The following is a 12,132-nucleotide window of genomic DNA, read 5'->3' as shown; positions in this document are numbered from 1 at the left end:
GGTGTACACCTGTTCATCAACGTCACCTAACTATATACATCGTAAATAAGTCAAAGTACTTACGTATATCCTCTATAATTAATTCTAATCTAAGAAGAATTACGTCCTCGAACAAACAAAACCCTGCAAGAATATTAAAATTAATTACATTCAATTACTATAGAACAGTTCCCAAACGATCAAAGAACGAAGTTTCAGTTCTCGAGGCAAGTCGCTTGTAAAAACTTGAACAATTGCAGTTCCATTTGTTTACTCGGAGATCTACATCGCCAGGCGAGTCTCTATTATGTCTTTCTTGCTCTTTCGAAAGAAACGTCTCCTCGCTTCTTTCTTCTTCATCAAAGTTTGTCGTAGGAAGGAAGTTACTTGGAGACCGGTTCGTTCTAAGATAAATTACCTGCAGGCTCTTCCTTCAACAGGTGGAGCCCGCTAAGGTTTACGGTTTAATTCCAAGAAAGCGTAGGGAATGCACAGGAAGATTCCTTCCTTTCTATTATTGGAAAGATTGACGGCCGAACAACGGATCGTCGCCAAGGTCTTGGACTTTCGACCAAAGGTCATTCGAGAGTGTTGCATTTCTCCCGCGAGAACAGGTTTTGCATATTTTGTTCAAGCTACGCCGATACTTTTCATATTATTTTCATAACAAGTTTCGTCCGTTTCTCTCTCGCTTAGCCATTTTTCGGGAATTGCGCGAAAAACGGGAATTATTCCTTACATTTTTATTTTCTTTCTTGAAATTTCTTTTTTGAATCGAGTAAAGGTATATTTTAATAAACAGATAAGTGGATAAGTTTGATGGTAGAATCGTGAATAAAACGACAGTGAGTTTTATTCGAGTAAAAATTTACAAGAAAATAGTGTACGGTACAGAGAAGAGGCGTTGAACTTACGTATTTTGTTAGAATGAGAAAAGGAAGGTCAGGGTTCTTTCTTAATTTACAAACTTGCATAAAAACAGAGTACAATTGATCGTATTCTTCAACGTGAAATGGCATTCACAGGAAGCATTCATCTTGCATTAATAATTCATAAAACACATTACACATTCAAATGATTCTGTGTCCCAGACAAAAATTCACAGCGAAACTTACGTTTTTTGCCGAAAACATTTCTTTCTTCTACCTCGAACTTTTCAGTTCGCTAGCAACTTACCGAATTAGTAATTTTTTACGTTCCTCCTCCTGTCACGTTACTTCTCCAAGAAATACCATAAAAATCCCGGCTTCTCAATTTCTCCTAAATTTTAATAATTGTATTACAAATATTCCGTTAATTAATTCATAAATTACTGAAATCCAATTCTTCAAAGTTACCCGTCCGTAAAATCCGCGTATCCCTCGGTCCTCGGCTCCTACCCCGTTTCTCCCTCAGTCACCAAAACAAATTCGTTTTTCCAGCTAAACTCTATTCCCCTCTTCGAACCTTAATCCCCTCTCTGGAAACGACAAATCGTCGAACAAGTCGAAATTCTTCCTCGCGATTGCTCGTAATGGATTCCGAGCAGCTGTTCGCGTCCCGTTTATCACGATAAACATATCCGCCGCGTAAAGGCCATTGCGGGCGTCTCCTTCTTCGACGAAACTTCTTCTCCTTCTCTTCGCCCTCTCCTACTACGATTCCCCGTGGCACACAGGTGTAGTGGTCGGCGTTCTTCGGCCTCCATACGCTTTCAGTTAACGCCTGGTCGTCGCCAGGTATGCCGGTTGCTTCGTGGGTCGTGTTGATCTGTGAAAGCGTATACCTGGCTCCGTGACTTGCCCCGGCTAACGAAAATCGCATTTCGTGCGCCGATTTTCGGTGAAACCGCGTGTTCTGTGAGTGATTCGGACACCCGCACTTTGAAATATCGCGTAAGAGAAACAGTTATCCTGGAGCTGCGCGTGGGTGCCTCGCTCGAAAGGATTTGAATCATCGTCGTCGTGTCCATCGTTCACTGACTTTGTAAGTAATTTTTCTGTTCCTTCGACTGGATTAGGGCGGTGATTAAATTTTAAAGTTTACGTTGCTTTGTAAAATACGTACCAAGTTTCACCGATTGATCATCTCGACGTACGAAAATTCCGCACGTAGACCGGAATTTTGATCGCTTTAGGATAAAACCTGTTGATTTCGTGACATTTCTGACGAGTTTTATAGATTTATTAAGCTTGTTGTGGTATATTCTCGGTGATAGTATATCTAGAAAGCAAAGATTTATTGCAACTCGGCCGAATATCGAAGTAGATAGGTGTGTTCGTTCGTGTCTCGATTAAATCGACGTTTAACACGAATCGCGACACTCTTCTTGTATCGATCCGGTTTCGATCCTTTCTCCTGGGTTTTTCTTTTATGTCGGTTATTTTAACCGATAATAGACAGAAAACGAATAGCAATGATCGTTCCTTGGGAGAGTTTGCGTTTTCGAATAATGACGATTTATCTTCCACGCGAAACTTTCGGTGACTTTAACGGGCCAACCAACTCAATGACACGATTTGAATCAATTTTTCCGCTCGCTTATCACGCTTCCTGTATATCGACTAACCTCGAGCGATTCGAGAATCGCGAACCTATAAAGATATGGCGAGTTTAATCGACGGCAATGATTAATGGTTTTTCATCGACGTTCGATTGTTCCTGTGTCGAATGGGAAACCAACAAACGATATTGTCGTGCTCGATATCTCAATAAAATAAAATAACGACGGACAATTAAAGGAACAAAATACAATAGCATAGCAATTGTCTAGCACCCTTCCTATTTCTTTATTTTTAACTTTCACACCTAACGATCTATTCTCGCGTTTATCATGTTTTCTCATGCGTGATTAAATGTATGTTCTCGTAGCGAACATCGTTTTATCTTTTGCCTAATTAAATTCACCTGCTAATTAATGCAAACTTACTCTTCGTACGTATATAAAGCAAGCTGATTATTTGCCAATGATATTTCTGGCTGTGTAAAATACGGTTAAACATTTTTCGACATAGAAACATTTGGCTTAGCGAAAGAGAATCCGGTTTATCCGAATAAAGTCGTTTGACTGCGAGTTTCTGCGAGTTCTGTCGGTTATTAAAAGAAAAAGAAGAAAAAAGATACGAGTGAATTGGTGAGTTTGCTATACATATTTCTTACTGTTATCGTGACAGCCGTCACTTTCCTCGCGGTCTAAACAGGTTTCAACAGAAAACGACGCATTAAAATTCATATTAACTGGGACGCCTTAGAACGGTTCCATGTAGAATTCGGAGATTTCGAGAAGAGCACGAAGGGAATGTTTTGGTTCGAGTGATAAACGCTTGTCAAGGCAAAAAGTTGTTTTGCCAAGAGAATGAACTCGGTCGTGGAACGATTCGTCATTCGTAGACTAGAACGTAGTTTGGAGTTCGAAATCACATAGAATCGTGTTGCCGAGCGGTAAACAGACTCCTGATAAAATACTCGGACGATATGTTTACGCTACAAATTCATTAATAATATCTAGCAAATATATCTTTATGACTTATAGAACTTAAAGGTAAATCAAACATTTTTCCATTAATTAGCTTCAAGTATCACAACATGAAATGTTCTTTATCTTCTGAAAAATTACCTGTCGTTGTTACCATTTTTCTTTCCAATCGACACGTAATTATCAGCAGACGTAACGAGTTCTATATTTAGATGATATATCGAGCTTTGGTATTATATCTCAGATTAATTAATTACTTGTCTAATGACGCAACTTTGAAACACGTAATTTCTAAGTTAAGCGAACGTTATTCTTTTTCAGCCTGTATTTCCTTATATCGATAAATCACATCAAATTTACCTTAAATTCGTTTAGGTCAGTTTAGAAGTTTCTTAAGAATCATTTCTATACGCTACGAAGGCCTCAGTTTTTGGCTTGTTTATTATTATGTCGATATATCGGATAAGTCCCGAGAGGCGATCTCTCGTACCACGATGAACCGAGTCAAACGAAATTCTTCCCATATCGAACGCCGATACAAAATTCTCCTCGTTCCATTCATTCGGATCATGTACAGATATTAAAGAATCAGCTGGCGATCGTAGGCGAACGGAGAATTGTAATTCGAAGGTTCCTCCACTGGCATTCGACTTCCTCCGTTGGCATCCGACTTCCTCTGTGCGCACATGGTGTCTGGTGATGTAAAAGCACGCGATAAATTCGCTGAAAGCGCGTGGAAAAGTATCGAATGGGTATTTCAGTTGGAACGCCACGCTCTCTGTACCTGAAACGGGAGCTTGCTCGTCATTCTATGTTTCTCCGTTTTCAATCGTCGTTCTGTTGACGTAACGACGCCCACGCGAGCCCATAAACGGCCTATCCGGTTCGATTATTCGATAGACGAGCCGATGAGGCGCGTTTAATCCGCGGGACACTCGTATTGCTCCGTTTGATCAGTCACTTTCACAGTTTATATAGATATGTTTCTTTCTAATGGGACAGGGATTTTAAGAGGAACTAATTAACCGTATCACATTTGCTTTGACGTACGGCGATGTTTTCTTCTGTCTGAGAAGCGTTTGAAAAGCTTCTGGTTATTAGATCCTGTGATTCTTACAATTACTCAATTGGTGGTTGCGTTAGCGATAAGTTCCCTTATGGATTAGAATGTACGATTTAGAAGACGCGATGTCAATGAATGTTGTTGGTCTCGATCGAGCGATTAATTGCTTCGTAAATACGTCGATGAACGAACCGTCTTACGAATTAAGCTTGTGGTTGTTTTGATTTGCCGACGCAGAGGAGAGAAGCGAACGAGACGAGTGGCTGTTTGTCTTGTTGGAATTATTAATCGCTTTAAGTACATCGATGATTATTATGACTGAGGGAGGTCATATGAATTACAACGTTTGTAGTTGTTTCGATTTCGTAATGAGAAGAGATAGGAGGTGAATATTTCTTAACATCTTTTCAAGTATTAATAGCTTTATGACGACTGTAATCTGATAAGCGTAGTAATATGGCGAATACATCTTTACTCGATGTCAATTAAAATAGATTTCTAGATTAAATTTAATCTAGTGCCACGTTTCATTCGATTGCAAAATGTTTGCACAAATAACGATGCAAATCGATGCAAAGACTAAATAAGTATGAATGTAAGACATAAGATATGCCGATGTATGCTTAAATAAACTCGAGATAACATTGAACTTGTTAATTCTAGGCACGTGAGATAATTTCTCACAAAAGAAGGCTAGAACACTCTATATTCAAACGAGTTACAATTTCAGTACTGTTGCTTTCTCGAATCGGCACAAAATAACATAAAGTTTGGAGCTGTAGAAATATTGTTAATGATCAGTACGTACATTGTTCTTTTCTTTCGTTGAAAGGAATGAGCTCTCACGTAGTGGAATGATAAAAGAGGAATATGTTTCTTTATGTTCTTCGCGGGTTCTGTGTTCCTTTCTATAGAAAATATGCGCTCCGTTTGCAGAGAATAGAACAAGAGAACATGCAATTGTCATTGTACAGTTACTATGGTAAGCGCTTGAAACATTGCAAAATAATTTTCTCATTTTTTTTATTTTTTATATTTTTAAAACTAAAACGTTTGAATGTTTTGATTTCAACCGCGATCCTGTTATTGCGCAATAATAATACGATATTTTATAACGACGTGTAAAATATATTGTACTTTCTCTATCGATCTGTGAGTCATGCTATTAATGCATTCCATCACGTGAGTCGATCTTTAGAACCGCTCTAAATTCACCGTCGTACTTATTTAAGATCATTTATATCATACCAAATAAATTTGCAATTATATTCGATTGAAACTTAATTATGCGATACAACGTGAAACTTCCATTTCCCATTTACTTTCAACGAAGAAGATAACGTGAAAAGATATTCTTTTAATTATTATTACTATTTATTCTCTATACACAAATACGTGTATAGGTTTGCGCATATAGGACATAAATCTTATTTGTAACATATAAACAATTACGACCAGTATCTAACGTAAATTAATGTAACCTGACTTAATCCTATAGAAGCAGCATAGGAGAATATCTTTTATTTATTTATAGTAAAACTAGAAACTACGTTCTTTTAACAGTACCATTCCTGAGGTACACAGAAATTCTCTCATTTCTTCTGCCTCTTCTGCTCTCTAATGCATTATGTATATTTCAATTTCATTCCCAAATATTCTCACAGTTTAATTATTTCAAAGAATTGTTTCAGCCAGAAAGAAAGAAAATTCATATTCCTCATTGCATAATGAACTCTCGTATCTCCACTATTCGTCCCAAGCTTCATTTGCAATCAACCCCATAACAACCTCGCATTCTTCGATCCCGAGTCTCTATAATTAATTTCTGCCACAATAGCACGACTTGCCAAGTACAAGCAAAAAGCAAACAATTCAAGCCCATTCCGCGTCTGACTCGTCACCCTCGAGAACCGAAAGATCATTTCCCTTGCTTACCTGGGAAAAGACCATTAATCCGGGACGACTGCGTCCCAAAACACAGCTCACGAAATGCCGAGAATTATTCATCGTCGTTTCCTCCGCTTCGAATTCGCGCGTGCCTGGAATGTCGCGGAAAAACCGGACTGGAATGCCTGGTCGTCGATTCGTCGAGATTCGCACGGCGACGAAACTCGCGTTTCGACGCGAGGAATGCTTCTAGCGGCGTGTTGATTGCGCTGCATTCGCGAATGCGCGTCGTCGCAGCGATAAATAAGCCGCTTATGCCGTAATCTAATCCCAGCCGGAGCCGAGGGCTTTCCAGGCGTATCCGTCGAGCGTGTACGCGTGTTCGCGCAGAGAAGATTGCCGGCGATAAGGCTACGGGAACCCAGTTGAAACGTGGAAACGCTCCAGTCGGATCCTAACGATCGTGCTATTTTCTGGGTAGATAAGGGTTTGGTTTTGGGAAATGGAGTTTTGGCAGAGAATGTTATATACATTTTCGTCGTGTGTGTACACGTTGCGGGATTTTGGGATCTTCTAATATACGGTGACTCTTATTAATATTTGGATACCAAGGTACTCTAGGTATTATTCCTTTGTACATTTATCGTTTTATATATTTATTTTGATTGAGTGCATCGAATAGATAAAATTTATCTTTCTACTATCTAGAATACCAGTGTTTTAACAAAACACTATTTTTTTTTTTTTTTTTTTTATAAAACACCAGTACTTTTAACGTTTTATCAAAACACGTTTTGTAGGTAGTAGATAGATAAATTTTATCTATTCGATACACTTAGCGTTTCCAATAGAGATAGATAAAGAGCGAATAATGGAGAAATATAAAGTCTCAAATAATCGGATAACGCGCAATGTTACGTTGAATTTGTATATTAATTTCATATATTCTAATGCATAAGTAATTTGCGAAAAGGAGAAACACGATGTTGGCGTGTTGACACGTCATTTAGAAAGAGGATATCCTGTAGACTCGATTGGAAATAACAGATTTCTTTTCCTCGCTTTGGTGCTCTGACTTTGATTTCTTTTTCCCTCCTGTCGGTTGCTTCAGAACGCCGCAATACTTACGTTTTTTGTTGCGTTGCGGTGAGTCTGTTACTTCGTAATCCGATTATAGCCTGACAAATTATTAAAAACGATATCGTTACGACGATCGTATAAATAGCAGTGTTTTATCTTTCACGAAAATTGTTAACGTTTTTGTTGCACGTACGAATACCGATTACATTAGCTTTTTTACGCTCGATGTTTACAAAAACGCAACATGCGTTACTAACTAATGGAAAAGCAATTTTTCTCGCAGTTTAGAAAACGCATTCGGCCCTGCAAAAGTTAAAGGGATATTAATTAAATGGATTAATCTATCTGCATATATTTGCGCAAGGAATAAATTATCCGAGGAAGTACACGCGCCGAATATGTTCTCGAATTATTTGTCAGGGTAAATTAAGCAAACCTGGTCGTTGACCGGAAAATCTTCGATTTCTCCGGCTAAAATCGAGGTACTCTTGCTGGTTTTATAGATAGATTGCTTTCCGCGACTATCTGTTCTCTGCATTGCCGCGCACTGATTGGAATCCGTCCAATTAAAGCAATACTCGCGGATATACGGTTCCAATACGCGTAGGAAATATTATTTGAAATATTCCCGCTCCGCGTCGTCGATTCCAACAACTTATATCTGTTCGATTTCGTTCGAAACTAATATTCCGATAGAGCGTATCATCTCGCGAGGAGCTCGATAAAAATACGTCTGAAAGCGAGTTCCAAGTTCTTTCTCGCTTAAGCGAGGCTTATATCTTCGTTTTACATATACTATCCCATTGTTTTCTCGTCGAGAAATATCTATGGACGTAGTATCATTTTTTACAACACAGCGAAATCGTACTGCAAACAGTATAAAATTTTATATTTTCGCCTTTTTATATAACGTCTTTTTATTAACGAGCGATGACGAACGAGATAATGACCTGTCTACAATTTTTCGACGAAGAATTCTGCTTGAAAAGCTTTCGCCGGTCGCTATACTTTTAAAATTTTCCATCCTGAACGTTTAATCCTCTGTTGTTTCTCTTCAAAGAGAATTCTTTCTCTTCAAATTCTTTCAAAGAATTTAAAAAATACCACCGTACGTCGTAAAAACGTATCCACGAAGCAGTTAAAGGCTCGACCGATCTAGCCTCCATTGGAGTTTTCTCTTCCAAAAGAGTTTTTGGAAGAAAATATTCGCACGTGCTCGAGGTACTTCGAGTGTATCGTGATCGTTGGCGACGATATCGGTTTACCCTTTGCGGTCATCCAAATTTGCATTTTTCATCGATGAAACATGGCTACAAGAAAGAAACGACAGTTACATTTACAACTGGTAAGGAGAGAACGTTTCATCTGGAGTTTATTACGCGATGTGGAACCAGGTTTGCGTTTTACGAAGAAACTTTTACATCGCAACGGTGGCTTTACGATATTCGGATGTCGATAGGTATCGAACACCAAGACGTTGTCGCTACGAAATCGAACTTGTTTAAGAGAGTTTGCTATTTGGCAAATTCTTCGTATTGTTCGCGACTTTGAGGAAGAACAGAAGTCGTCGACATTGGAATTTTCATTCCTTTTCATAAAGTGTCTAGTTTTAAAGCAGCTGCGAGAAAATTTCGATATGTTCTAAATGTAATATGTACATAGTGACAGTTAAATGGCACGTAACGAACCCTAGAAAATTTATTTGCCTGTAGTGTTTTTAAGCTGTTGCTAACGTAGAAGTCGTTAGAATGCTAGAGCGGTGCGCGATACGATAGGTTGATTAAGTATTCTAGCATGAAGTATGATATACGATGTAGTAATTTTGTGTACTTGTAAAGTGATAAGACATTCGAGAAGAGTGTTCTGTAAAGACGACTTATCGTCATTTTACGATAAAGCTACTGTTTGCAATAGAAATAAAAATAGACAAACTATTGGAGCCGATCGAAAAAATTACAAACCTTTTTCGTACACACGTATATAGGTATTTCGATATATTTTCTATCGTTCGAGCGGAAACTAAAATTTGAGAAAAACGGAACTAAAGATTTCGTTCGCAGTGGCGAACAAAATGTTAAAGTTCGATTTGCAGTCGTGTAAATTGGCCAAACTAATCGTATAAACGTGCATCGGACGATTGCCTGGTTCAGCCTCACCAAACGGTATCTCGTGTCCAAGCAGAAATAGATAATTGATGTTGACGCAGTGCGGCTTGTCTTATCACTCGGTGTTCCGTTTATCGTATCGATTTGCGAGTAAAACTACAGCAGAAATGATTCACAAACACCGAAAGGTACACGTTCACGCGTGAGAAGAGTGTTTTCTCGTGTTTCATTACTTTTTCGATTGAGAATTGTTATAAACACAGAGCTATCGATTTACTTTTATAGGTATTTAATGTCACTGGCAACGCAGTAGGATTTTATTACGTAAAAAATATAGATACAATCAAGATTATCGTTAATTGTGGGCTGAAACAAAAAGCTCTATTGTCATTTTATTATATCACGCTATTCTTGTAAATAGAAAGAATGTTACTTGAATTGTAAATATATATTGGGAAAATCGTTTCGTGTTTGCAAAAAAAAAAAACATTTTTTTTAAACGGTGCTATATAATTCGGAATTCCTACCATTGATAGCAATCAAGATACTATTATCATAACGTAATGTCACAGTAGTTCTATCACGTGCTATTTGCTTGTGTTACGAATAGATCTTATCGTTGTTTCTTAACACCTTTTATCGCGACTAATTCTGATAAAAATCGTTATCTCGTCTTCTTTATTAAATTTTTGTCTCCCCGCACGTTTATCTTCGGAGATGTCGATCTCTCGATACCAAGTCGAATTACAATGTTAATCGCGATAACGATAGGTAAAATCATTATCAGAGAATCGTGGCAATGTGCTCTTGGTGCCACGTATCAGAGAATTCGCTGTGTTTCAAATTTATGCTAATACCACTTATAATTATCGATTTAATATTCATATAATAGCGTCGTTACATCGATTGTTATTTGCATTTTGCTCGCTACGTGGATAACGTGTTTAACTATTTAACTTAACGCGTCAGTTTCACGGTAGATTCGATTTTATAGGGTATAAATATATTTTCTAACGCGTAACGTTATCAGTTCGAAGACTTTTGCATTAATTGGCGGACAGGAGTTAAAAGAGAATGTTCATTGTATCGTCCAGTTCGTACATTTACCAAGTTCACAGCAAATCTTGTTAATCTCTTCTGTATCAGCTAAGATTTCCAAATAAGTAGGCTTATTCGCCGTAGATATATTCAATTGTTCAGCACCGAAAATAACATATTTATCATCCCCAAAGAGAAAGAAACCATGGCCCTGTTTCTTCAACACTTGACACTATTCCCCGTACATTCCAACGAAATACTATCGCAAATACTCTACCGCAAGCATCACCATATTTCTTCGTCTTTTATTTCGCGGTTACGAACGAAACACCGAGCAATTCTCTCGATAATGCAAGATAACGGTGTACGTCTGTCGAACAGGTGGTTCAATAGATGGTAACGGCAAACTATAATACGATCAAACCACACGATTCGATGTGGGAAATACACATGCATCGCGAAGAATCGAGCGAGGCCGTACACCGTACCGTGCCTTGATTTTATTTATTCCTCGTTTCTGATCGGTCTATCAAACGGCACTAATTGCATTTCCAGGCTGCGCGTTCGAAATGGGTAGCCGAATGCGTCTCGCGGAGACGACACGGCCGTGCGGATCAATTTGCTCGCGTAGAAACAGGGATTATGGTCTTAATTCCCCTTCGAATTGCCTCTGACTCGGAGACTGACTCTCGAACGTCGTGCACCTTCCAGTTCGAGCGTGACACGATCGATAGAAACGCGATGCACATTTTAATGGACCCCGTACTCTGTCGCGATTAAGACCGGTCGAGTGTTGACGAGCTTGGTTAGAGAACGTTTGTGTCTTTAAATGGTGATTCGCTTGTGCGTAGGTTGACTCACTTTTGTGAGAAAATTAGAAATATTGGAAAAATTAGAAGTAGACGAACGTGGTATGTAATATCGGATGAGACATGATTTTCGATTGGGCAATTTTATTAGGGATCCGTTTGATCGGATTACAAGTTGACGTAGTAAGATTACACAGCATTGGAAAAGTTTATTATCATCGATTATTTGAGGATTGTTAATGTTAATAAATTACATTAGTAATGTTGCTAAATCGGTGTCAGAGTGCTTTTGTATAGCAATGTCGTTGCAAACGCAAACAACGTGTTTCGCGTGGGAAAACTCTCCGAATTTCTCCGCAAACTCAATAAAACCAAGTGGTTCGTAACAAGTACTCTTATCGAATACAATAGTATCTACCATAACAAGTGAAATTTTAGAGAGTTCAAGTATCCCCTGCATATGTTTGTAAAACAGAAGTACTCTAAAAAGTACGAGTCTCACTCGAAACGTGAAATGTTCCACGCAACGAGAGCTTTCGCCCAAGTTTCTACTCGTATAATGACAAAAATTACCACCGTTACCAAGAGTCTCGCAACTGATATTCCATCGATCGTCGTCCAAAATTTCGTTAACCTACCGAAATTTCCATTCTTTGTTCCTAAAAGTTCAGCGGAAAACATTATTATTATACATTAATTAGGAATGTAATTTATCGA

General features: G+C 38.4%; 1 protein-coding gene and 1 pseudogene across 5 annotated transcripts in view; one reads left to right on the top strand and one right to left on the bottom strand.

The window, feature by feature from the left end:
* LOC117216540 (putative polypeptide N-acetylgalactosaminyltransferase 9) overlaps nucleotides 1-12,132 on the top strand; it is a 294,302-nt gene that overhangs the window by 90,527 nt on the left and 191,643 nt on the right. The window contains exon 1 of one of the 5 annotated variants that reach the window (XM_033463301.1): nucleotides 1,675-1,944. The exons of the other annotated variants lie outside the window; for them this stretch is intronic. The gene's annotated coding sequence lies outside the window, so the exon portion shown is untranslated. Of the gene's footprint in view, nucleotides 1-1,674; nucleotides 1,945-12,132 lie in introns of those variants that run through there. 5 annotated transcript variants of the gene reach the window in all.
* On the bottom strand, nucleotides 1,375-6,701 carry LOC117216421 (annotated as a pseudogene).

The sequence above is a fragment of the Bombus bifarius genome, unplaced genomic scaffold, assembly GCF_011952205.1.
Source record: "Bombus bifarius isolate JDL3187 unplaced genomic scaffold, Bbif_JDL3187 scf7180000010271, whole genome shotgun sequence".
In the NCBI taxonomy this organism is placed as follows: Eukaryota; Metazoa; Arthropoda; class Insecta; order Hymenoptera; family Apidae; genus Bombus; species Bombus bifarius.
The sequence above is the reverse complement of the archived record's forward strand: the minus strand, read 5'-3'. Positions and strand labels throughout refer to the sequence as shown.